The 25,949-nt window shown below is 37.0% G+C and overlaps 1 long non-coding RNA gene across 1 annotated transcript in view; it reads left to right on the top strand.

The window, feature by feature from the left end:
• The window catches only part of LOC125782493 (uncharacterized), a 46,379-nt gene extending 21,581 nt beyond the window's left edge, over positions 1-24,798 (top strand). The window contains exon 4 of the long non-coding RNA XR_007425174.1: positions 24,669-24,798. This is a non-coding gene — a long non-coding RNA (uncharacterized LOC125782493). The remainder of the gene's footprint in view (positions 1-24,668) is intronic.
• The last annotated feature ends 1,151 nt before the right edge of the window (positions 24,799-25,949 follow it).

Genomic DNA, 25,949 nt, shown 5'->3' with positions numbered 1-25,949 from the left:
TCAGTTCAGTGTTCTTTTTTTTATACAAGCACAAAGGTGCCTAAATGCCTATTTTAATGGTTGAGTTTGCTTTAACCTTTTATTGCAACAAGCTTTTAAATGGCTGTCTGGATATTTATGATACAATAAAGTGAGGTAATGGCCCTATATAATATTACATTAAAATTACATGATGGAGAAACCAACACAGATGCTTGTAATAATATCTTTACTTAATCAGAATTAATCGTTTTTACATTATCTTCCACTAAACCTCCATTTATGGTGGCCTATAACATTACAACCCCCATTACTCTGGCCCAAAGCTTTCCAATCCCTCCTCTTTAACTCTTTGAGGCATGGAGGTTACTGTATAATACCCACCCACTGTATGATGCCTAATTTTTCGGAAATGTCAGGTATTTAATAGAAATATTTTTTATTGAGCTTCTTAAAAAAAACATTTTTCATTTAGCATGGGACAGTTAAAAATGTAGGACACAGGAAGTGACGCAAGAACTGTAATTTTGTAAAAAAACAAAACAAAACAAAAAAAGCTGAATCTGGCCCTGCCGACCAGTCAAGTGAACGTTTACTGTGACCATAAAACTTTACACGCTTGATTATTGTAGTCTATAATAGATTATTGTAGCTGCAAACTTTACTTTCCTTTTCATACTGGTGCTGTTGCAGCATTGCCGAGTAGTTCCGATACATCAGCTCACAGACGCCTTGTGCTGATCGACATCACCCTAGAAGTGATAAGGGGAAAGAGCGCCATTTACCCACCCAGAGAGAGCAAGGTCGATTGTGCTCTCTCAGGGCTCCAGCAGCTGATGGCAAGCTGCATGACTGGTATTTAAACCAGTGATTTTTTCTGTGGAGCACAGAAGCAGTAAGCAGCAAAAATGCAAAATGTTCATACATAAAGTGTTCTCAGTCCTAGGAAATAAGACCTACATAAGTTTCCTTTTATTGTATTTTTTTTTTTTTTTTACAGGAATATGTACATTTTAACAGGTTAAGAATATTTTAGTCAGTGTAGTAAAGGCAGTGCCGGAGGAAATGAGTGGGCCTAATGTGAGGCGGTTTCTAGTCCTGTGCTGACCCGGGCTGTGGCTAACACATGCAAAACACCAGAAGCTCAGGAACCTGCTCTGAAAGATAACAGCTTTGGAAAAACAGGCATGTTAATGCTCTGAATTAGCATAAAATCATTACAGAAAAAAAAAAAGCAGACACTTACTTTACTGACTGCTCAGTGGCTTTAAGTATATGTGTGTGAGGTCTCTTCTCTCTGCAATAAATGTGGATGTTGGTGATTTCTGCCACAGTCTCTTTTCTGTTGGCATGGACAATTCTAGCCAGATGCAACCAGTCATGATCATTACCACCCACTGTGTTGTCCACTGTGTATGGTAATGCCTTCTATGATGTGTTCCCAGTACACACACCATTGTGAATCAAGATATTAAGGAATACTAAATGCCTGCACAGCTTTAGAAATGGATCCACTCAAACTCAGGGAGCTGATGGTGTGATTTGTCCAGCAGTCATCAGATGCCTGAGCTGCCCTCTAGTGGAAGCCTCCAGTAACACGCATAGTACACAGGCATGTATGTAAACAGTTACGTACACAACGCAGCCAGTTGTCTACAGGAGCACCAAAGAAATGTCAAAAAACGGAGGACAAATACTTTGTTACCTTACTTAAGAATAATTATTATTTTTAAGATGACTTTTTACCTCTACTTCTCACATTTTCACACAATTATCTGAACTTTCTACTCCTTATATTTTAAAAATAGCCTTGTTACTCCTATTTCATTTCAGCTTGATTTTATTCCAGCTTCTTATCAATTAATAAAACCCCTATCCAGATAAATCTCTCCATCCAGATACAGTGAATCTGATTGTGATTGGATGTAGAGAAGTATAAACATATATACTATTCCGACTCCCTATTGGTTTATACTGTGATCCATTACACCTGCACAGACGTATGCAGCCTAGTATGAAGATGATCTGTGCAGAGACGCAAGAGAACTCCAGACAAACTCCAGTCCAACTAAGCTTTTTTAATATATTTACATTCTACTAAAATATATAAATTTACAATGTTCATATATTCAGCTGAAACAGGGAGCAGCAGCCTAGTGCATGCCGAATTTAATAATATAACATTATAGTCCTTATGGCTTTTAGAAAAATGTGTTTTGGGGAGGGGGAGTTAGTGCACTATAGGACTCTGTGGGCGTGGCCTACGCTTTTGTTCTTAATGGCATTTTTTTTTCCCCCTTACGTTACTTTAAGTAGTTTTGGAACCAGTACTTTGGCTAAACAACAAGTATATCTTAAGTCTAACCCTTAAAGACTGTGACCTCTTTGGGTGTCCTTTAAGAATAGCATATTTTTTTAAGGAGGCTGAAGACCATCTGTAGATAATCAGTGAATGTGTCCAGCAGACACTTCCAGTCCGCAGGAAGACAGATATAGCTCCAGTTTTGTTGGGCCTGCAAAATATTTCACCCCGGGCAAAGTATCGGTCGCTTAACTGTGAGGTCTGTTTGTTATCTTGTGTAAACTTGTAACCAAGTCAGCATTGCTGCGAGCATACTTTGCTGAGCTAGCCGAACACAACTGCTATAAATACCATACAAAATGACTCATCCGCACGACCCTTCCAACGGTGAAGACTAAACTGGAGCGGCAAAGTGGCAGAATACAGCTCGGTGCCGTATAGCGGAGTGGTCCGTGTGTGCTAATCCCATGCAGATTTTATGTTTTTTTTTGAGGGCTTTTTTGTCCGTGAAAGTCTGGAGCAGTAAGGATAGTTTTGCATACTTTAGTGCTTCTCCTTTTAAAGACCTGATTAGTTGGATCAGTTGTGTTGGAGTAGTAAAAACATTAGGTGCAGGGCAGTAGGCCTATCTTAAACCCCCCTCAACAGTTTTTTTCACGCCTTGCACCTGTGCTGTTAAATAGCAATGGAGTTTATGAATATATATATACAGCGATAGGTGTGGTGGTGTGGAAGTGAGGTGTGTTCTGGTAAAAATATCTGGCATGTTTCTGTCTTGGCGGCAGGAAATACAGGTACACCACTGACTCATTAAAATCCTGACTAAAATCAACAGTCAGCCGTCCTATCCTTTCTTAGTCCCGGCTTCTTACACACACACACGGACACAAATCCAACATTTATATCAACAATAAACAGAATAAGGAATAAAATAACATCTGGTGTATCTTCACAGCGTGAACATGCAGGTCAGTATCCACTGCTGAGATGCACAATAGCATTGCGCTGTTAAGATACAAACGCCCCGAAGTCAGAGCTCATCTGGCTCTTAAAGGTTTTGGCAACTGGCACACTGATTGTTTTAGTTCACGTTAATTAAGAAAATGAGTACATCCCTTTTGCGCATTTCGAGCCGCACAAGGCATAGTTCCTTGTGCCCTCACAAAAGCACAAAAGTTTCTGTCCCATGAGTTTGGCATGTCATTATAATTATCCATATGTGCTTCCAATGCAACTTTTTATTGCCCTTTCTGATGTTTTTTTCCTTTGATCACGCTGTTGTTGTGTTATCATTTTGTGTTTAATAAGTTCATACATCTAACTACCGCAAGCACACACCTACTGCAACCCTACTGCAAAGTGGCCAGCTTGTTGTTGAAGAAACTGAATCTGATAAGAATTTATTGATTGGGCCACTTTTCATGATTGGGGCCGCTGTAATTGAGAGTACTTTAGTTGTAGACATTAGTATATTGATGTTGGTCATGTTGATTTTGAGCAAGTGAATTCTGTCATAGCCTTTATTGATTTGCATGCGCTACAGTTTGCTGGTCACATTTCATTACATAGTCGGTGGCATTTAATGTAAGGACTATAAAATAAATATGGGTTTCTCACCTTTGTATAATGTGCTTGTTGAAATTGTCTCTTTATGAACTTTTGCAGTTACGACATGATAAAGATCCCTCACATAAGCCATTAATGTAGGTGTAAACTGGGACTATAGAATATGTTTTTATATTTTAGACTCTTCACAGTAGCACCTCTTGCTTAAATGACAGTTTTGAACATCTCTGCTGGATTTTCTCAGTCAGCTTTATGAGGTAAAGTCACCTGGAATTCAGGCTTTCAGTTAACAGCTGTGCTGAACTCGTCAAGAGTTAATTACTTGAATTTCTTGTCTCTTAATGTTAGTTTGAGAGCATCAGGTAAAGTAAAGTAGTGAAGAGGTAGAGTTACAGGTATTTCAGTAAATATTCCTATTTGATTAAGGTTCTAATCCATATAATGGCAATAACTACTCAACTAACTAAATAAATAATAAAAAAATTATATATATATATATATATATATATATATATATATATATATATATATATATATATATATATATATATATATATATAATTTTTTTTTTTTTTTGCTTGTCTGACCTTCATTTTTTAAAGAACTTTGAAAAACACTATGATGAAAAACACTGGCTCTAATCAGGCCACCTCTGGAAAGAAAGACCAAGAGTTACCTCTGTTGCATAAGATAAGTTAATCAGAGTTACCAGCGTCAACAACCACAAGTTAACAGCTCCCCAGATAAGAGCACCTAAATGCATCACAGACTATTTTGGTTTGTTTGACATTTTTAAGTTACTACATGATTCCTTATGCAATCCTTCATAGTCCAGACTACTTCAGTATTTATTTACAGTGACTGGTACTGTAAATTCATGAACATTTAAGAAATGCCATATTATCTTGTTACTGACTTTATATTAAACGTTAAAGCAGCAGTGTGCAGGTTTAGGGATGTCTTGCTCCCGGGCTACCCCTACAGTTAAAAAGTGTAATTTTCTCTTTGAACACAATTTACACATGCTTTTCTGGACAAGCTGAGGGATACAGAACCTTCATTGACAGAGAAATAAGCATGTGGACTGAGGTGGTATGGAAATATTACAGGATTGTGCTCTAATATGTGTTGTCATACCAATTTCAACAAAGTTCCACAGTGCAGATCCTGACATGCCAAGCCCAGAGTAGCAATGACACAGATACTATTCTAACTACTACAGTAAAAGGAACCTCAGCATGATCCTGAAGCTGCTATTTTAAGGTGGAAATCCAGTACTACATAACGTTGCTCTAAAAGCATTGAGATGCTGTGCTAAGCTAAGGCCCTGTGGATGCACTGTCTAGAGCTCACACATGCTGAATGACAGAATGGAGAAGATGCTATTTATTGCAGCTTCATGTGGACCGCTCCTGGGTGCCGGTGGGATCCTGGGAGAGAGAATAAAGGAGCGCTGCCTCCTCTTCCACCGCTGGAATGCATCAGCGGTGTGTTTGGAGCTGAACTGATGAATCAGGCTAAACGTTCCCGCCTGCTTATCTGAGCCAGCAGCCGCTTGCACGCAAATATTTGAACAAAGAAACTCGCAGGTCTGAGGCATAAATCAGAGCGGCGGCGCATTAATAAATGCATGTGAGCTACCTGCAGCCTGACTGTGGAGGGCTTAGGTTTTTTCACCTGATCACAGGGCTCAGAACGTGCTCAGAATGGCACCGTGAAGAAGGGGGAGGGGTTCAGACGGTGTGTGCTTTATTATAGTGTGTGTGTGTGTGTGAGGAGTCGAGAGGTGCGTTACCCAACATGACCCTGTGGCATTTTCTGAAAGTTTTAGTCCCCTGATGTCGTCAAGATTATTTGATGGCCCTGGTTCTGTACAGTGGCCCCTCTTCTCCTTTTCTTATTTTCTTTATCTGTATTTCCCTTCTCTCTCTTTCTTTCTCTTTTTTTTCCTCTTTCTTTTGCCATTCTTCAACTAGGGCTGGGCAATATATTGAAAATATTGATATTTTAAACTATTTTTATACCATATGACCACATCACAATCCGGAGAGATGTATAGTCTAGAGTACAGTCTTGTGCAAATTGGGCAGATATCTGATATCAGGTATAACTCAGAATTAATTCTTCCATCCTATCCAAGCAAGCTTTTCTAGCTCAGATGCAGTAAAAGAGGCCCAAACCCTGATACTACCACCACCAAGTTTCAATATATCCACATCATTGTGTGTGTGTGTGTGTGTGTGTGTGTGTGTGCTTCCAGAGAGATGAACAGTCTAGAGTACAGTTTTGTGCAAATTATATTCATTCTTTAGTAGATTGGGTTGTGTATTTAGGGTCGTTGTCTTGTTGCATGACCCACCTTCTCTTGAGATTTATTTCATGGAAGGATATCCTGATGTTTTTCAGTACAATTCTCAGATATACCTCAGAATCCATTGTTCTATCAATCAAGGCAAGCTGTTCTGGACCAGATACAGTAAAATAAGCCCAAAACCTGATACTACCGCCACCAAGTTTCACAGAAGGTCAAATTTATGCAGAAATATAGAACATTCTATAGGTATTCTCAATTTAGTAGCTGTTGGTGCGAATTTAGCTGAGATTTGTGGTGTTAGGAATGAACACTGCTAATTTTAAATAGCTTTGTCCTTTTTCTTGTTCTCTCTTTGTCTTGGCTCTGCTTATTTTCTTCACCATGTGCTCATTTTGTTTCTCATGTCTCCTCCTTTGTCTCAACCATCTTTAGTGTTTCCACCTGTTTCTCATTTGTAGTTCTTCCTCAGGTGTTCTTCGTTTGTTTGTTTGTTTGTTTGTCTCAGAACATATGTTACTACTTTGTTCCAGTGTTCCATGTCATCTGCTGGTGTTGGTCCACTGTGTTAAATCAAGTCCAAAGTCAGTGGAGTTTTGTTTTCCTGAAAAATCTTACAGCAGCACTTCATTCTTCCCTCTGCTGACACTTTTTATAGAGATGTGGATTTCGTTTTCCAGCAGGACTTGGTCCAAAGTACCAATTGGTCTTAGTTATATAATATTCTAATTTTCAGAGACACTGATTTTTTGGGTTTTCTTTGGCTGGAAGCCATAATTATTAACAATAAAAGAAATAAAGTAACTTTTTAATGATATTGTAATTTTTTTTGAGGTTCACCCTCAGTAAGGACGTGACTGGGCAGTAGTTGTGTGGTAATTAAGTGAGCCATCATCTCGCCAGCCTTCGCCTTTGACTGATTACAGCGCCAACAGCCACTCTGGCAATGGCTCCACCAGACCAGGATGGGGATTGAATTCTGATATAATAGTTCTCATAGCTGTAGTGAATCAGAGGGCCGGGGAGTGTGCGGGTGTTGGGGGGGCTATTTGCTAATCACATAACAGGAATTTCTGTCCTAGACGCAGCTACAAGGCCAGCAGTACAGGCAGTAAAAAGACAAGCACAGCTGGCTAATTCACGGGGGTTTATTCCTAATAATCTTTTAATCTGTCCACCGAACGTGGTGCGGTGTATTTTATTATATTTCCGCACAGACGCAGGCCGAGCCAACGGCGCTGTCCCCGGCCGAGCTAAACTGTGATTATACTGCGGATCTTCACAATGGATGCTGAATAAATGAATGAAAGGATTGTATTTGTTATGCAATAGACAACACTAAAATATACTCCCTAATGGTCCACTAACAGATAACGGAAAACGACTTATCACAGAAACAAAGCTCCACATTATGTGCTGTTACGCACTATTGCACTATTTTCATTTTACTTAGTAAAATATATTAATCTGTCACTTGTTTTCAAGACACTTTCCAAGAATTTAATTTAGTTCAGAGCCAAACAACCAGAAAGGCTTTTTGGTTTTATGCACTTACTGTGTGAGTGCACGCAGGACAAATGATTTTGGACGAACCATTTAGAATAATTTTTCCTTTGATCAGGATGTATAATCTGACATTAAAGTGGACGTACTATGCAAAACTTACTTTTGCATGCTTTTATATTTCCACTTGGGTCTCCTTTTGACTTCTCCTGTAAATACTCCAAATGCGAAAAAAATCCGTCCATCCATTTTCTGTGAATCAAAAAATAGAAAGAGTTGAAAGATTTCGGTGTCAGAAGAATTATATACTTCTTTATGAGCCATTTGGATGCTCCCTCATTATGATGTCACAATAAAGAATAAGCAGATGACCTGTCTCTCCAAACCATCACTGATCATCAGTAAATTTTACATTTCATTTGTAAATCAGGGGATCAGAGTCTGGAGGAAGAGTGGAGAGACACACAGTCCAAACTGCTCGAGGTCTAGTGTGAAGTTTCCTCCAATCAGTGATGGCTTGGAGAGTCATGTGATCATCTGCTGGTGTTGATCCACTGTGTTCTATATCAAGTCCAAAGTCATTTTCCAGCAGGACTTGGCACACTGCCCACACTGCCAAAAGTACCAATTGGTCTTAAATAATATTCTAATTTTCTGAGACACTGATTTTTGGGTTTTCATTGGCTGTAAGCCATAATAATCAACAATAAAATAAATAAATGCTTAAAATAAATCACTCTGTGTTTAATACGTCTATATATGAGTTTCACATTTTGGGCTGAATAACTGAAATAAAGTAACTTTTTTTATGATATTAATTTTTTTTAAGATGCACTAGTGTATTTTAAAATGTAAATTGTTAACAAGCTCAGAGTGCACTTATGTATTAAGCAGACCCTCTATATTTTTTGGATGGGAAACCAGCTGTAAAAATACTGAATAAAAACACTCAACTGAGGGCACTGAAAGGTCCAGCGGTCTAAAGTGCTGCCACTATGAGCGGGAGGTCGCAGGTTCGAACCTCCGCTCATGCAGCTTTGCCATCAAGCTGCTCCCTCCGGGTGGGTAGATGGCCCTCTCTCCCCACATCACTCCTAGGGTGATGTCTGCAACACAGGGCATCTGTGAGCTGATGTATCAGAATCGAGTCGCTGCGCTTTCCTCTAAGTGCGCTGTGATGCTACTCGGTAATGCTGCGTCAGCAGCAGCTCAAAAAGAAGCGGTGGCTGACTTCACATGTATCGGAGGAGGCATGTGTTAGTCTTCACCCTCCTGGTGTGTTGGGGCATCACTAGTGATAGGGGGAGTCCTTGTGAGTAGGTTGGGTAATTGGCTGTGCTAAATTGTGGAGAAAATGGGAAATTTTTTTAAATAAAATTATATTAAAAAAAAAATATTAAAAAATACTCAATTAAACTTAAAGTTGAAGTTTGGATATGAGGGAAATCTTCAGTAGGAACTGAGGTCAGTTGATGCGTGCATTTTGTAAATAAATTTAATTTAAGCAATGAGAAACCTGTTCTCGTGTGCATGTACTTATAGTATCTCTTTATCCTGGGGTTAGGGAGGGTGGGTTACCATGATAGGTTTTTAAGCTCTATACATGGATTTAAATGCTGTCATTTTAAATTAGGGAGAAACAGAGAGGTCCCTCTGAAACTGGACTTAATGCCAGCTTAATCCCACCAGATGAGGAGGGAGTCATCAGCAGTGACTGCACGCGTACACACACACACACACACACACGTACATACATATAAGGTCACGTCACTATCTCTATCGAGCTCACCTCAGTTAACCTGCTGCATCAACCTTCTGTGTCTCTTATCTACAGAACCACCTGAACACCATCACGTTCAGGAAGAGCAGAAAACAGCAGTAATGACACATAGAGAAAGATGATAATACAGAGATGAGTAAATACAGACACAGTGACTGACCTTTCCTCAGTGCTGTTCACTGTCTGGGATTTCATGTGGAAATAAAGCAGAAATCTGGGACAGTGGAATGATAAGGCTCTTAGTAATTGATTATATTAATATTCAGTAAAGTGCGCTCATGCTTTTCACACAAGCAAGGTCAATAAAATGTCAAATTTCCAACAGAAATATGCAGAATATTTCATTTTAATGTAATGTTTTACTTCACTACTGTACTTAAGTACTAAAATACTGTATCTGTATCTACTGGAGTATTATTTTCTTTTTAACACCATGTTTACTTCACTACTGTACTGAAGTACTAAAATGCTGTATCTGTATCTACTGGAGTATTATTCTTACTTCACTACTGTACTTAAGTACTAAAATACTGTACGGTATATATCTACTCAAGTATTATTTTTTAAATTAACATTCATCCAGGTGTTTGCAGTAAAAACAGCATTACATTCATGTAGTAGCCTAACTAATAGCCTGGATCTGCTATATTTTAACACATTATTGTTACGAACTATGGTGTTCAATAAATCTGTACAATATATATATATATATTTAATTGGTATGACAGTAAACATATTGAAATTGAACAGTACAATAGCTACAATAATTACAAAAATCTTAAATTGCATTACGTGTGTGCAACAAGTGATAAGAAATTTCCAGAAACTAATGTATGATCTTAATTTGTCATATTTCACATAGATATCAGAATATGTTATCTATCAATGATAATTTCCACATTGTAATGTTTTGTTTAATCCCCTAATTGCTAGGTGGTAAGATGTTATAATTTGTTACACCAGCCCCTTAAATTCTCTGTTTACACTTAGAGCACTAGGATATCTACCATAACATGACGTGAAGGTTGTCTGGATATCTTTGCTGTTGTTGCAGATTTAAACCTTTTTTCTTTTTCTTGAAAAACAAGTATCTCCATTTTTGGTGATTTTTAGTTTACTACATAATTTGAACACACAACCTGTCTATTACACTGGGCCAAAATTTCTTGATGAATGGACCAATAGAAATTCTTCAAAATCACCTGAAATAAACTCTTTTTACATTGACGTCTATTGGTATTTTTTTAGGAAAGGTATTTCTTTCCTGTAAATGTTCTGTTCAGAGAGACGTGTTTTTGAATTGGACAGCAAAAATATCTTCAAATAATATTCATTCAGATATGAAAAGTTCTTTTTTAAAGAAAAGCTTTTTTGAAGGTCCTTTGGAGCTCGTCGTTCTGTGAAATACGAGCTGAGTCATATTTCATCATGTCCTGATATTTTACTGTTTTTGTTTTTTTCACCGCAGCGGTAATTGCTGGGTATGATTTTTCATGGTGAACAGATGGGTAATCCTCTCATGTCCTGAGACTGAAAGGAAAATAAATAAATAAATTGTAGTAATATTAGAGAGACACTGAAAAGCCAGTTAAGCTGTGCTGTCTCTGCTCACGAGGGACAAACAAACTGTTGAGGTCACGACGGAGTTACGGAAACCTAAACAAAACCTGCAGGTGCATGCTGTTCCCTCTCTCTCTCTCTCTCTCTCTCTCTCTCAAACTTAAGTGTAGTAAAACTGCTGGTTATTCAGATATGTAGTTAGATTTGTGTTTTGTGTTACGCTGGTTCTTCCAGCAGAACTAAAAAAACGTATTAAATGCTCAATAAAACCTCTTACATTATAAATGTTGAACTTTTAAAAACTGTAAATACTGTAGGGACAAAAGTACTAGGACACCTGCTCATTGATTGTTTCTCCAGAAATCAAAACTATTGGAAAGAATGCATCCTGCTTTTGTCTCTATTATCCTGTGAGAAATCCTGCTAGATTTTTTGAAAACTTCTGTGAGGATTTGATTACATTCATTGACTGGGTGATCTTGAGTTCATCTGGCACAAAATTAGCTAATTGATGTGTAACTGATCTGGCCAAATGTTAGCGATGAGCTGATCTGGAGCTGTTTAGTTTTATGGTAATGATGAGCTGATCTGGAGCTGTTTAGTTTTATGGTAATGATGAGCTGATCTGGAGCTGATGTTAGAGGCAGGCTGATATGGCCCAGTATTAGTTAGCTGATCTAGTCTAATGTTAGTGATTAGCTGATCTGGAGCTGTTTAGTTTAATGTTAATGATGAGCTGATCTGGGGCTGATCTACTCTAATGTTAGTGATTAGCTGATCTGGAGCTGATCTTGTCTAATGTTAGCAATGAGCTGATGTGGATCTGTTCTTGTCTAATGTTAGCAATGAGCGGATATGGTCTAATGGTAGCGATAAGCTGATCTAGTCTAATTGTAGCGATTAGCTGATCTGGAGCTAATCTAGTCTAGTGTTAGCAATGAGCTGATGTGGAGCTGTTCTTGTCTAATGTTAGCGATGAGCTGATCTGTAGCTGATGTTAGAGGCAAGCTGATATGGCCCAGTATTAGTTAGCTGATCTGAATCTGCCCCAACAATTGTTTGAATATTCTGTAGCTGAACATATATTTTGTCGGTGAGCTGATCTGGAGCTGATCTAGCCTAATGTTGACCTGGCCTGACCTGGGCTAACATTATTTAGCTGATCTGAATTAGCCCTGACGTTTGGTTAAATGTTCTGTGGCTTTTGTTAGTGAGCTGATCTAGAAATGATCTAGTCTAATGTTAGCGATGAGCTGATCTGGTTAAATGTTAGAGGCAAGCTAATCTAGCCCAACATTAGTTAGCTGATCTCAATCTGCCTTAAACATTTATTGTGACCTGTGGCTGAACAGGTCTTTTGTAAGTGAGCTGATCTGGAGCTAAACTAGTCTAATGTTAGCGATGAGCTGATTTAGTCTACTGTTAGCGATGAGCTGATCTGGTCAAACTTTGGTGAACTGATCAGAAGCTGATCTGGATAAATGTTGGCAAGATAATTTTGTTGGCTAGCTGATCTGAGTCTAGCCTAACATCTTGGCTGATCTTGTTGTTAGGAACAGTTGTTGTAGGCATAATATTGGCTAGCTGATTAGCATTCTGCTTTTATTGAGAAGAATAGCTGTTTTTAGGCTCCCCATCAACTGTTGACAGTTTCATCCCCTGTATCTGTACATGGTGCCTAGCTGACCACTGGGTGACAAAGAACTACATCGACAACTAGTGGTTTTACAGCGAGTGCCTCCAGCATGTTGGGGAATGTGCTGTACAGCATTTCCATAATTGTAGGACGTGTATTGCACTCAGTTGTGCAATAGCTTCGCTAGCTCTGTATGTTATCTACCCCAACATTGGAGGGTAGTGGAAGAACCACTAGGATTCATGACAGTTCCCTCTTCCCCAAGGTATTTACACTTACAAAACATTCTATTAAATCAGTTTAATTACCCATTAGTGCCCTTTTGTTTACCAGCATAGCCTGTATTCATTTCATCATTAATTTACATGCCTTTATTATTCTGTCTCCGGTACCCCTAGATCTTGCATGTTGCCTATTGATTTATTACACATACAAAACACATACAATGTAGTCTATAAGAAGATGTATTAGCTGGGTGGCTCAACCAAGCGGCCATATATATTTTGCAGTGGTTTAGAGCTATATTATACAGTATATTATAACCCATACATTTCTGCCATTCAGTCCAATGGAATACCAGTGCACTTTTGACCCACCCATGGGTATAGCCAGCATTAAATACTCACACTTAATAATGAGGGAAACAAGGTCAAGCAACCAAAGGTGAATTTTTCTTGAAGCAGTTTGATCGTAAAAATATATATATATTTTTTCTTTTACAATACATTTTAATATCTTTATGTGGTGACAACATTTACAAATCTTATTAAAACTGCACAGTTAATTGTCTTAGTGAGGTTGAAACATTGGCGCATGGGTCTCTAGTGACCCAGAATCTATTGTTTCACTTGCATATTGCAAAATATCTGTTTCTTATGTGTATTTTTAAAGAACTTATAACTTAGAAGTCATATTGTGGGTCAGCATCAATATAACATGCCCTTTGTGTCGCAGTATAGTTGTTTAAATGTAATACAACCACTGTGCCTCAAGAACATTTATCAGTATTTACTCAGAATGAACACACAGGAATGTTAAGCTTCACTATAAAGTATTTTTTGTAAGTTTAATATAGGTTTTCTTTGCTGCCCGTTTAAGTGTATGTGCTTAGCGTTTGGTGTTAGCTTGTGCTAAATGGCAAACAAAACATAAACAAGCTAGTTAATGCTCAACTGTGATAGAAGCACAAAACTCATTATTTGAAAGTACTTACTCTCCCTCATCTGCTGATTTGCCACTGAAAGTAGTTATAGATCCCTCCTTCCGAAGAAGTCTGCAGGCTGATCCTGCAATGTACTGCCTGAGGTTCTCAAGCAAAATGATCAAAACTGCAGATCTTCAACTGATCTAGTGGGTGGGGCTCTGGTGGGGGTTGACAGGTGAGGGGTGGAGTCAGAGTGGTTCTCTGCAGGTTTTTTTCTTATTGTGTTGTCAAAAGATTGTATATATTTCTCTGTGCTAGGATTTTTCTGTGGGGCAGTCGCATCATTAATAATTTTTAAAAAGTTTTCAATGAACAAAAAAGGCACATTTTTGTGCTACTGAACTTGTATATTGTACATCTTCCTCCACTGGATATCTAGTCAGTTTTTTATTCATTTGTTCTTGGCACAAGAAGAGAATGATAAGAATTGAATTGTAAAATCAAAATTTTTTTCCAGTGACAATAAAAATAGGATGGGTTCATCTTTTGACAGTTTTAGTGACTGAATGCAAAAATAACAGCTAGATCTCCAGATATCCATTGACTGGCCGTGCTGAGCTCTGAGTGCTTTATGCTCTCGGGCTTCTATACAGTAGCCTCCCTGAGAGAGAACTGCTGTGTGATTTACAGAGTTAAAGAAACGCTCAACTGTGGTTTGTTTTGCCTGCAGGTGAAAAATGGCCTTTATATTTCTCTTCAAATAATAGTTGTTGGATGTGATCTATATATAGTTTCCCTCTATATGAAAAATGGTTATCTAAAAGCCACTATTTTCCCAAGCATTAATCACATGGAGCCTATTGGCTGAAGCCGTGCTGTTATATGGTCCTCGCTTACCATTTGCCTCTGAAAAATTGGTGATATGAATCTGTATCAGGCTGAACAGTCTAGGAAGCCCCCGGGCTGTTCAGTGCGTTAGCATTTTAGCTTCCTACGGTTTTCCCAACTGATTAGGAATCTGTTTGAATATAGCTTTGCTTTCAGGCCTTATTTATTTTTTTTTTTTGCTGCTGTACCAAATATTAAATTTTAATCAAAACAGAAAGCTTGTATAGAGAGAGCTGTTTCTTGACCATAAAGGAAAGACCATGAGAAAAGAGAGAGTATATAAATGTAATATATATATATATATATATATACTTACACCGGAGGGTCCTCGTTTGGGTAAAACTGGTAAAAACAACACTGTGAATATTACAGTAATAGCAGGTAAGAGATTACCTGTTTTTATTTAACAGCATAATGTTGAAGGTGAAACATTTCTTTAATATAGTAAACAATATTACTTTTTTTTTTTTTTTTTTTTTTACAAATTTTTAAGTTTCAAAACAGTAGCAAGTGGAATTTTAGGACACTGGGCAAAATGATGAAGGTTTTAAAGAAGACGACACACAGAATCATCACCATGACTTGTTTCTTAAAATATACATTGCCTTAGTTCAACAAAAACTATAATAAATCTAAAAATAATTAATAAGCTTTGCAACATGTATGATAATGTAATATTATTTAGTATTATATATGTAGAACATATTGTACATTGTATGTAATATGAAATTAGACATTACTAATATAAAAAAATAACATTTAAATCATGTAGTCTTGGTCTTGACTCGACAAGGGGTGTCGCTAGCCCTTTTTCAGGAGGGTCTTAAAACACGTCTAAAAAAAAATAGTCCCAGTACCACTAAACACGAAAGCAAAAGCAAAAAATATTCAAATTCTTAGAAAGTATATCATTACACTTAAAGAACGAGTTAATATTTTAAATATTTTAAAAACCTTGTGGTGGAAAGAGAATGAAGATTTTAACCCCACTAACTAGATAATAACACTCTCTAGAGTGCATCTTTCAGCCCCAACAGTGACTAGCAGAGCTAACAAACACCACTAACCACACAAAACTGCGAAGACTGCAGACCATATTTGACCTATATAAGGGTTTTGGGCTTCAGTTTTTATCTTTAAAAAAAATGACTTTTTTTCAAACTAAGATTCATTGTATACCCTGTATACCCCCTCTTTACATTTAAATTACATAGTGTCTTCCAGTTTATTAATGCTAGAATAAATTTCTCCCTGTTCCTTTAGTATTGGCTTTTTACACAAAAAATCCTAAAAATCATTTATTTTGGGGAATAAAGCACTTTCTATTATTTACAGTCAGCTTAAATGACCAATGTTTTTGCTTAGAGGTGGCCATAGTTAGTAAAGAATCTGGACAAAGTTTGCTTGGCATCTGTGTGGCATTAATGTGGCCCCTGCCCTCAATCAGGATTGCTAATTGGCTGATTGAGCTGAAGCTGAAGTCCAAAAACACCGATCATTACACCTCTAATCTTGACAGCTTTTAGAACAATGTAAAATATTTTAGTGGTGTAGTAGTTATTTTTTTTATATTTTTAATTTTTAGAAAGAATTTATCGATATGTTTATGATTTTTAGTGCTTGTGCATCCACTGTAGATGGCTGATGCTTTTCGAAGATCAAATATTGTGCTGCAATCTGAAACACTAGAACTAGAACCCATTTCAGGCTAATGCTAAAGACATTCCCGATGTGTTGTGCTTTTTCATTTCTGTTTGTTTACACTGAAAGCTGTTAATCTGCAGTCAGCACATGTATGATGTGTGCATGTATGTGTGGTAGCGCTAAAGCGAGAGTGAGAAAATCCCAGGAGAAATAGCTCTGAGTGACGGGCTAAAAAGCCCTCCATTCATAACCCGGCTGAGGGCATGTACTGATGTTCTTTTAGTTTTAAGATGAGATAATCCAGACGGCAGAGAGAATGAGAGATTTAGTGTCGAATCCCCAACTGACAGATTTCCCTCTCTGTCTTTATTAGTGTGTTAGAAGAGCACCCGAGGTGAATGTGCTGTAGATCGACTGAAGAAAATACAGCTACGTGCTTTTATATGAAGGTTTTATATAATAGGCTGGATAAACAGGACCTTTGGGGATGGTATGAGTGGGTTGGGTATTTGGCCTTGGAAACTGGCGAGAAAACAGGATAAATGTTCTAAAAACAATTATTAAAAAAAAAAAACACACGTTTTGACCTGCAGCTCAATCAGGAACAGTTGGAAAAATGCCACCACAGGACTGAGCCGTGGAGCAGTGGAACGGTGTTCTCTGGTATGATGGTGCTCCATTCAGTACTTTTGGAATGAGTTGGAAAGTTGGGGATGAGGTGGGATGGTGATTACTTAACATCCTGACATCATTAACACTAACCTCAAATTGAATGCAAACAAATCCTCACAGCAGTACTTCATAATCTAGTAGAAAGCCTTTACTGGACAGTAGAAACTCCAACAGTAGTTATTCCAATAGAAAGCAAGATGAAACACCATTGATTTTGGAAGAAACATGTGTTGCTGCAGTTGGTCTGCAGGTTTAGGTTCAGCAGCAGTATGTGCTTAAAGAATGAGGTCAGCTGACTACCTGAATATACTGAATATAGACCAGGTTATTCCATCAATGGATTTTTTCTTCCCTGATAAACACGGCCATAATCCAAGATAACAATATCAGGATTAATGGGGCTGGAATTGTGAAAGAGTTCAGGGTTTAGGGAGCATGAGATCATCATTTATCATTTTCACACATGGATTGAGAGAGAGTTCACCACAGAGTCCAGATCTTACCCTCTTTGAGGATCTTTGGGATGTGCTGGATGGAGAAGAGCTGCTTTGTGCAGTGGTCAGACTCTACCATCATCAATGCTGCTGCAAGATTTTGATGAAAAATTAATGCAGCAACACTGGATTTAAAGAAATAAATCTTGTGACAAAAGCTTATCGAAACAATGCCAGAGTGAATGTGTGCTGCAATCAAAGCTAAGGGCGGTCCAACCAAATATTAGACAGTTCAGAAATGAAATGTCCTTTCCATCTGGTACCCACTTGCTCAAACTCCAACAATTCATTACTACTATAGTATAACTACTCTACTTTACTCTAACCCTCAAATTAACCCTACTCAGTTTAATACAGAACCCTAGTAAAGAACCTGAACCTGAACTAATATTTGTATGTGTGTGTTCTGGTGAGCAGCTCTTCACCTGTAAAATCTAATATTTAGACTCATACATTACCCAATAACCCCTCACTCTCTCTCTCTCTCACTGCACTCGTCCTTCTCTCTGCCTCTTCTTCTCCTTTCTCCAAAAAAAAAAAAAAAAGTAACCAGATTCCTTTTAGCACAATTAGACGCTCTCACCACGAGGGAGGGCGGCTCTCTCTCACTAAAGGCGACACAAACGCAGTCCATGGGCGACGAAAACTTGATTACCACACTGGCAATTTAATCACACCCTCCATTCATCTTTCTTAATCACTGACTTTCATGTTAACCTTCTATCGCCTTGCCCGTTTATCACTGTAATAGGAAAGTATATTCTTGTGCAAGATTAAAAGCTCTTTTTTTACAGTTAATTGGGACCTCATTAGCTGTGTTTTTTTTAATTCCCACATTCAGCTTGACATTGACTGACACAGTAAATATTGCAGTGTATATTAATTTCTTATAGTCAGCAGCCCACCAGAGTACAGCCATGTGAAATGACTGTAGAGAGGACCACCCCATTAAAATGTATTGTATTATTGAACATACGGTATTTAAACATCTGAACTTAATTCAAACAATAATGAAATGAACGTAGTTCACGTATTGCTTTTAGAGGAGTATTGCCAATAGAATAGGACTCTCTAAAGCACACAAGCATAAGCTATGGGTTCCACCAGTATTAAGCTGTGCAGCAGTGGAACTGATGGTGTTCCATCCAGTACTTTTGGGATTAGTTGGTAAATTGGGTTCAAAACTATTGGGACACCTGCTCATTCAAAAATAGATAAATTAATAGGCTAGGCTTGGAAGGGTTAACACAGGTGTGGGCTGCAGTTGTTAGTGTTAGCTTGTGCTAAATGGCAAAACATGAACAAGCTTGTTTATGCTTAACTGCGATAGAAACACAAAACTCTTTATATTAAAGTACTTAAATCTCCCTTACCTGCTAACCTGCCACAGACCTACCCTGCTACAGATTCCTCCCTCAGCAGAAGTCTGTTGGCTATTCCTCCTGTGTGTACTGTCTAAAGTGCTCAACAAGCAGACTGTAATTGTGTTTCTTCAACTTATATAGTGGACAGGGCATTGTTGGGGGTTGATGGGTGAAGGGTGGTCCCAAGGTGCTTTTTATGCAGCTTTCTTTTTACTGTACAGACTTTGTACAGACTGAATGAATGTTTTTCTATATGTATAGTGGCATGGTAGCACAGGCGGTGTATTGGGTTTAGTTTACTGTTTTTTTCCTTCATTAAATCCTGCCAAATACAACAATGCATCTTTTACTGAGCTGAAAATACTTTACCTGCAACAACTCCCTTTTATAATGAGTTACAGATATAGTGGGTGTTTGCTAAGCTGGTTCTTATAGCTGATAAACAACCCTAAGGAAATTAGACAGATTTGGTATGATAGGTCATATGCTGTATAGTGATTCTCTAATGAGCTAGCATGCTTAATTTCCTCAGTGGTTGTCTTGTACACAGTGACTCACTGCAGACAGCAGAGAGGGTGGTGGAGGTGGTGTGAGGTGTGTTGTTTACTGATCGCTGCATTGTTGTAACCAGCCATTATTGTTATTTTAGATGCCCCCCATTTAAATGGCAAGTCTTTGACACAAATTGCTGGAGATGTAGAGAGGAAACACAGATGCTCTCCAGAAAATTGATTACAGGCCTGTTTTCTAAACACACACACACACACACATTGTGATTTATCAGAGAGCACACATACTACATGCCCAAATATATATATATATATATATATATATATATATATATATATATATATATATATATATATATATATATATATATATATATATATATAAAAGACCTGACTTTTGATCAATTTAAACATTTTAATGGCGTTAGTCATAAATATAAATTTTAACAATGTGTGTTTTTTGGGGTGTTTGTTGGGGTGTTGAAAAAATACACTTAGTTGTAAAAAAAAAAAGTGCTTTTGTTATCTAAATAACGATAAATAAAAATCTATTTGCTATATTGTTTATTTTAGATCCCCATTAGCTTGGGGTCTAACAAACAAACAAACAGAAAAACAATTAACAACTATCACAGATATATACAGATTTGTGTATACAGAAATGTGTGTATATTAAGGGGAAATATTAATAAGATAACACACTTATAACAAAAACAGATAACAAAAAAAAAAAGAAAGAATATATTTTCGCCTCATCACCTCTAACACCTTTAAAACTCAAATACCAATTTAGGCCAGAGAAGAAACATCTCTTGTATAGATTTGATTTGATGAATTTGAAAGATGTTTGCATCTACATTTTTTAAGCTTTCTAGAAAAAAAGATGCATTTCCCCCCAAAAAAGTCTAGTAGACTAAGATCAGATCATGATGTTTGGCATCAGCAGCCGGAGTCTGAGAGAGCACGATTGGTCATGCACTCTCTCAGTGGGTAGATCCCTTGTGGGCACTCCCTCCCCTCATCACTACTAGAATTAGAATAGTATATTTTGGTAGTGTGGGCAGTGTGCCAAGTCCTGCTGGAAAATGAAATCTGCATCTCCATAAAAGTTGTCAGTAGCAGAGGGAATTTACAAATAAAATGTAAAATTTACTGATGGTGATTAAGTGAAAGTCACTTCATACTTCCCTCTGCTGACAACTTTTATGGAGATGCAGATTCCATTTTCCAGCAGGACTTGGCACACTGCCCACACTGCCAAAAGTACCAATTGGGCTTATATAATATTTAAATTGTCTGAGACACTGATTTTTGGGTTTTTACTGGCTGTAAGTCATAATCATCAACAATAAAAGAAATAAACACTTACAATAGATCACTCTGTGTGTAATACATCTATATAATATGAGTATTACTAAAATAAAGTAACTTTTCAAAGACAGACTTTTTTGAGATGCACTAGTATTGTATATTCTCTTTTTAGTTTTTTATTTCCGTGCTGTTGGGTAGATGAACCCTCATAAAACAGCTCAGCCATTTAATAGCAGAGCCTTTCTGTCGCTTGCACCCAATCTTTCTTTCTCTCTCTCTCTCTCTCTCTCTCTCTCTCTCTCTCTCTCTCTCTCTCTCTCTCTCTCTCTCAATATGCAGTGAGTGCTGAATCTGTGTGTGTTCTCTGAGCCTTTAGAAGGACCTTTGCTCCCCAGCGTGGGATAAAAACTGTGCAAAAACAACAGATGCAGCACTCTGTGAAGAGTGAGTACAAATGTAACCCTGCAACACACACACACTCACACACACACACTCTGCAAACACATTGCACGGACATGCAACAAACACAGCACTCTTCTTAATGCACATGTGTTTCTCAGTCTTCTTCTCACAACCCCTGATCCCATTAAAACCCATTCAAAACCCACATCTTCTGTTCTGTTCTCCACTGTAGAGTCCATGCCGATCTTTTCTCCATTCTTACGAATTCTAGCATAAGATCCAGATTAAATAACTGTCAGTTTATTTATCACTCTCATTCATTTCCATCAGCGATGGTGGATATCACCGTCAACACCAGCGAACTGCAAACAACTGCGAAACCATGCAAATATAAACCATCTGCTCCAACACATCCAGACCCAGATACAGATGCAGATGTTGAACAGTAAAATGGTGCTGATTTGTCGTCTCAGCTCGGCTTGGACATTTGCAGCAGCTGCTGTGCCTGTTGGGTAGTTTATACCCAGTGCAGTATCAATAAACACCATGTGATTTAATATTTTATTTTATATTGTAGACAGGCTTTCCTTAATTTGTTTTTAAACCATGTTGACATGTATCAGACTTTCTACTGAGAAGTTATTTAATATATACATATATACAGTGATGATACACTATGATGAAAAACATGTGAAATGTATTTAAGAAGCTAAACAAAAAAAGAAATATAAAAAAAACAGAATAAGCTTTATATTCTAGATTCTTTAAAGCAGCACCTCTTGCTTAGATGACATTGAGTTTTGCATATCTTGGCTGGATTTTCTCAGTCAGTTTTATGAAGTAGAGTCACCTGGAATTCAGGCTTTCAGTTAACAGCTGTGCTGAACTCATCAAGGGTTAATTACTTGAATTTCTAGTCTCTTAATGTTCGTTTGAGAGCATCAGTTAAAGTAAAGTAGTGAAGAGGTAGAGTTACAGGTATACAGTGAATAGTGAATTTTTGAGTAATGTTCTAATCCAGATTATGAGAAGCAACAACTACTCAACGAATTCTTTTAATTAGTCATGGGTGTGTTTTGGGCGTAATATGAAGTAAACCAATCAGCATGTCATTTGCCATTCCATTTAAGAGCCTGGTGTGTTCTGACTTTGGCAGATTGCTATTTTAATGGTGGAGCGCTTCTGTGCTTCTCAGCAAAGTAAACTTGCATTGCCAAGATAGCAATGAACGTCTGACTGTTGACTGTTCAAATTAGTTATATTAGTGTTTTTGTTTTTTTTTTGCTGCCAATTCTGTTTTGCCTAAAATGGCACTCAGTACCAGTGAATATACTCAAGTGTTAACCAAAACTCTATTCAATGAGGGGAATAAGATCAAGCAGCTGAAGATTTTTCTGAGTTTCATTGTAGCAATATCATGCATAAAAACTGTGTGGTTGCAATGCTTTTTTTTTTTTTTGAATGTATTGGAATGTATCCAACATTCTAGTAGACTAAGGCACTGCTCCTTTTAACTGAGGATCAGCAGTTTGAGAATCAGATCATGATGGTTGGCATCAGCAGCCGGAGTCTGAGAGAGCACAAATGGTCATGCTCTCTCTGGGTGGGTTGATCCTTTGTGGGCATAATAACTACTAGTGTAATGTTGGGCAGCAAATCCACATCTCCATTCAAGTTGTCAGTAGCAGAGGGAAGCATGAAGTGCTGTAATATTTTGTGGGAAAACAAAACAAAACTGCACTGACTTTAGACTTGATAATAAAACACAGTGGATCAACACCAGCAGATGACATGTCTCTTTAAACCATCTCTCAGTATTAAACAAATTAAACTCTATTCAATGAGGGGAATAAGATCAAGCAGCTGAAAATGTGTTTTGCTGAGTTTTATTATGGCAACATAATTTAAAAAAATGCATGTAAACTGTGGTTGCAAAGCCTGTTTATTTGTTGGAATAATAACCGTCTCTACTGTCCAAATGCATTTCAACATGTGAGGGAAGAAACTGTTTGGAGTTTCTGATGCTGGTCAGAAGAGGCACAAAAAAACACACCAAAAAAGAAAGAAAAAGAAGAAAGAGAGAAGCTGTGCTTCAGGGACCAAGTGGCTCTTTTGTTCTTTGGAATCATTTTTAGCCAAAAATAGCACATCCCCAACAAAAGCTTTATGAAGCAGCAGCTTAAAAAATCTGACATCAAAATCCCCCTTCAGTCATCTTTCGGCCTGCAATTAGATCCTCACGACCTTCCTGCTGTGGTTTGACCTTGTGCAGTTTGGGCTCTATAATGTATTGTATTGTTTTAATTCCTTCCATTTGTACCAAACTGCAGAAAATACTGGATTCTCACGCATAACTACAAAACTACATTTCCTGCTTTTGTTGAAGTTTCTCTCTAAAGGTCTCTGTGATATTTATAACTATTCAGACTATCTAGAAATATATAGCTATAGCTATTCAATGCACATGCAATGTGTTAGAAATAATATGTATTATTATTAATAATAAGCTTTACTAGCTCATATATTCATGTTTTATATCAAGCCCAGAAAGAAAAATCTTACAGCACTTCATTCTTCCCTCTGCTCACAACTTTTATGGACTTTAGGACACTCTAAAACTCAGCTTATTGGTGTCACTAGATCATTTTAAACTTTTAATATCTAACCACCTTCAGACAACTGTACCTGTTTTATTAATCTAATTTATTTTTTATTTCTATTTTTATTTATTTGTTTATTTTATTTTTGGTTTTTTAGTAGTTTTGTACTATTGCTTTTTAACTTCAGAATTTTTTATTATTACTATTTTTTAATTATTGTTTTAATTTTTTTACTCATTTATTTGTTTTAGTCATTTTTATTGTATTGTGTAAGTTAGTTTTAGCTTAATTTTAACAGTTTTTTTGTTGTATTAATCTTATCTTCTTTTTAAGTTTCTTATAAAAAACAAATATTATTATTTTTCTAGTTTTATTCTAATTCTATTTTTATTTTTTATCTTTTTATCTTTAATTTACTGTTATTTCATTTAATTATTTTGTCATGTCAATCCCTGTTTTTGTAAATGCTTGGCTACATAATGAGGGTTGCCCTTAATTTGCTTTAGTCAAAATAAAGGTTGATTGATTGATTGATTGATTGATGGAGATGCAGATTTCATTTTCCAGCAGGACTTGGCACACTGCCCACACTGCCAAAAGTACCAATTGGTCTTATATAAGGAGAGATTGATTTTTGGGTTTGCATTGCCTATAAGCCATAATAATCAACAATAAAATAAATAAACATTTAAAATATATCATTCTGTGTGTAATATATCTATATAATATATATGTGTTTCACATTTTTAATTAATTATTGAAATAAAGTAACTTTTTTTAATGATATTATTATTTTAAGTGCTAATATATTTAGAGAGTCTTATTCTATTGGCAATGCTTCTCCACTTCTACACTAGTTGTGGGTGTCCTTTTTCACATCTGTCAGCAATGGGTGCCACTTTAAGTAGCTGAATATATTCATTAGTAGGAGTGTAAATAAACATTTGGACATGTAGAGTACATGTTTCTCCTCTTCACTTAATACATGCTGTGTTTGTTTTAGTGCTGAGATGGATCTTGTCCTCTGGGGAATGATGAAGGTGTGAGCACGAGGGATGTGGGAATGGGGAAGTATTTGGAGAAGATCACAAGAGATCACATCATCTAATCTTCTGTGGGCTGAGATTAAGGTTAAAGGTAGGTTGACCTTTTGAACTCAGTGTTTTTATACTGTTTATGATTATAATGCAAAAACGACCATGAATAATTTCCCAATGTTTTAAACCGATACTTGCTGACATTTGTCTGTGCTACTGCAATTACCCATGCATATAATTTAAAAATAATTGATTTAGGCTAGTTTAGGCTTTAAGGTTTATTGATTTGTATATGTTATACCGGGGTGTCTAGTCTCTCTAAGCTATAAATTTGTATTTCAGTATCGGCATCAGAAAATATATACATAATAATAATATTGGATATTGGCATCCGCCCAGAAAAAAGTAAGATCTATAAATCAGGCAGAGAGCTTTCTTTGAACCTCTGTTTCATGGCTGTGTAAGTCTCTATGAAGTCCCTAAGTGATATATATATATATATATACACTGATCATCCTAAGAGCATCACTACAGGACAGTGTGTGAATCTGTGTTCTTTCATCTCACCTTACTGATTTCATTCTGGAGATAAAACTATCTAGCTTCTTTTAAAAGTGTATTTTTGCTTATAAAGCTCACTTTAATTAAATATTTTGTGATCCATATAAATATTTTAAACCTTATTTTGTAAAAAGACATTAAAATACAAGTAATGAAATAGTTATTCTGTCATTTATGTTTCATATTTACAGTCAGGTGCCCATAAAAAAATGGCTTACTGAATTTATCTGATTCAACTTTGAATTTGTATCAATATAGGCCAGAAAAAGGTTTGGGCTCTTCTGGGTTAAGCAAACACTATGAATAGTAGTTGAGCCTGTGTGAGGGTCTGAGTGAAGGGGTTTAAGGTGGCTTACATTTTAACTTATTACACACAAGCTGTCCTGTTACAGAGGGTGTGTGTTAAACAGGTGATCCTCTAATTAGATTCTCATGGGTCCCGGGGTAATTTTCTCTTTTTATGGGGGTTTATTTCCTTCCAGGACAACCATGTCCTCTGAAAAAATTACAGGCTGAATTATCTACTGTTTTTCTCTGAACGCCCCGCTCCTCCGGTAATTTTAGTCCCGTCTGGACGCACATCTCTGAGTTTCGTCTCCTCGTGTTTAATAAAATAGCTATTTGTCCACTGCAATGCACCATAATTACACATTGGGCGTGCAAGATCCATGTAAACACAACAGTGA

Source organism: Astyanax mexicanus, chromosome 17, assembly GCF_023375975.1.
Source record: "Astyanax mexicanus isolate ESR-SI-001 chromosome 17, AstMex3_surface, whole genome shotgun sequence".
Taxonomy (NCBI): domain Eukaryota; kingdom Metazoa; phylum Chordata; class Actinopteri; order Characiformes; family Acestrorhamphidae; genus Astyanax; species Astyanax mexicanus.
The sequence above is the reverse complement of the archived record's forward strand: the minus strand, read 5'-3'. Positions and strand labels throughout refer to the sequence as shown.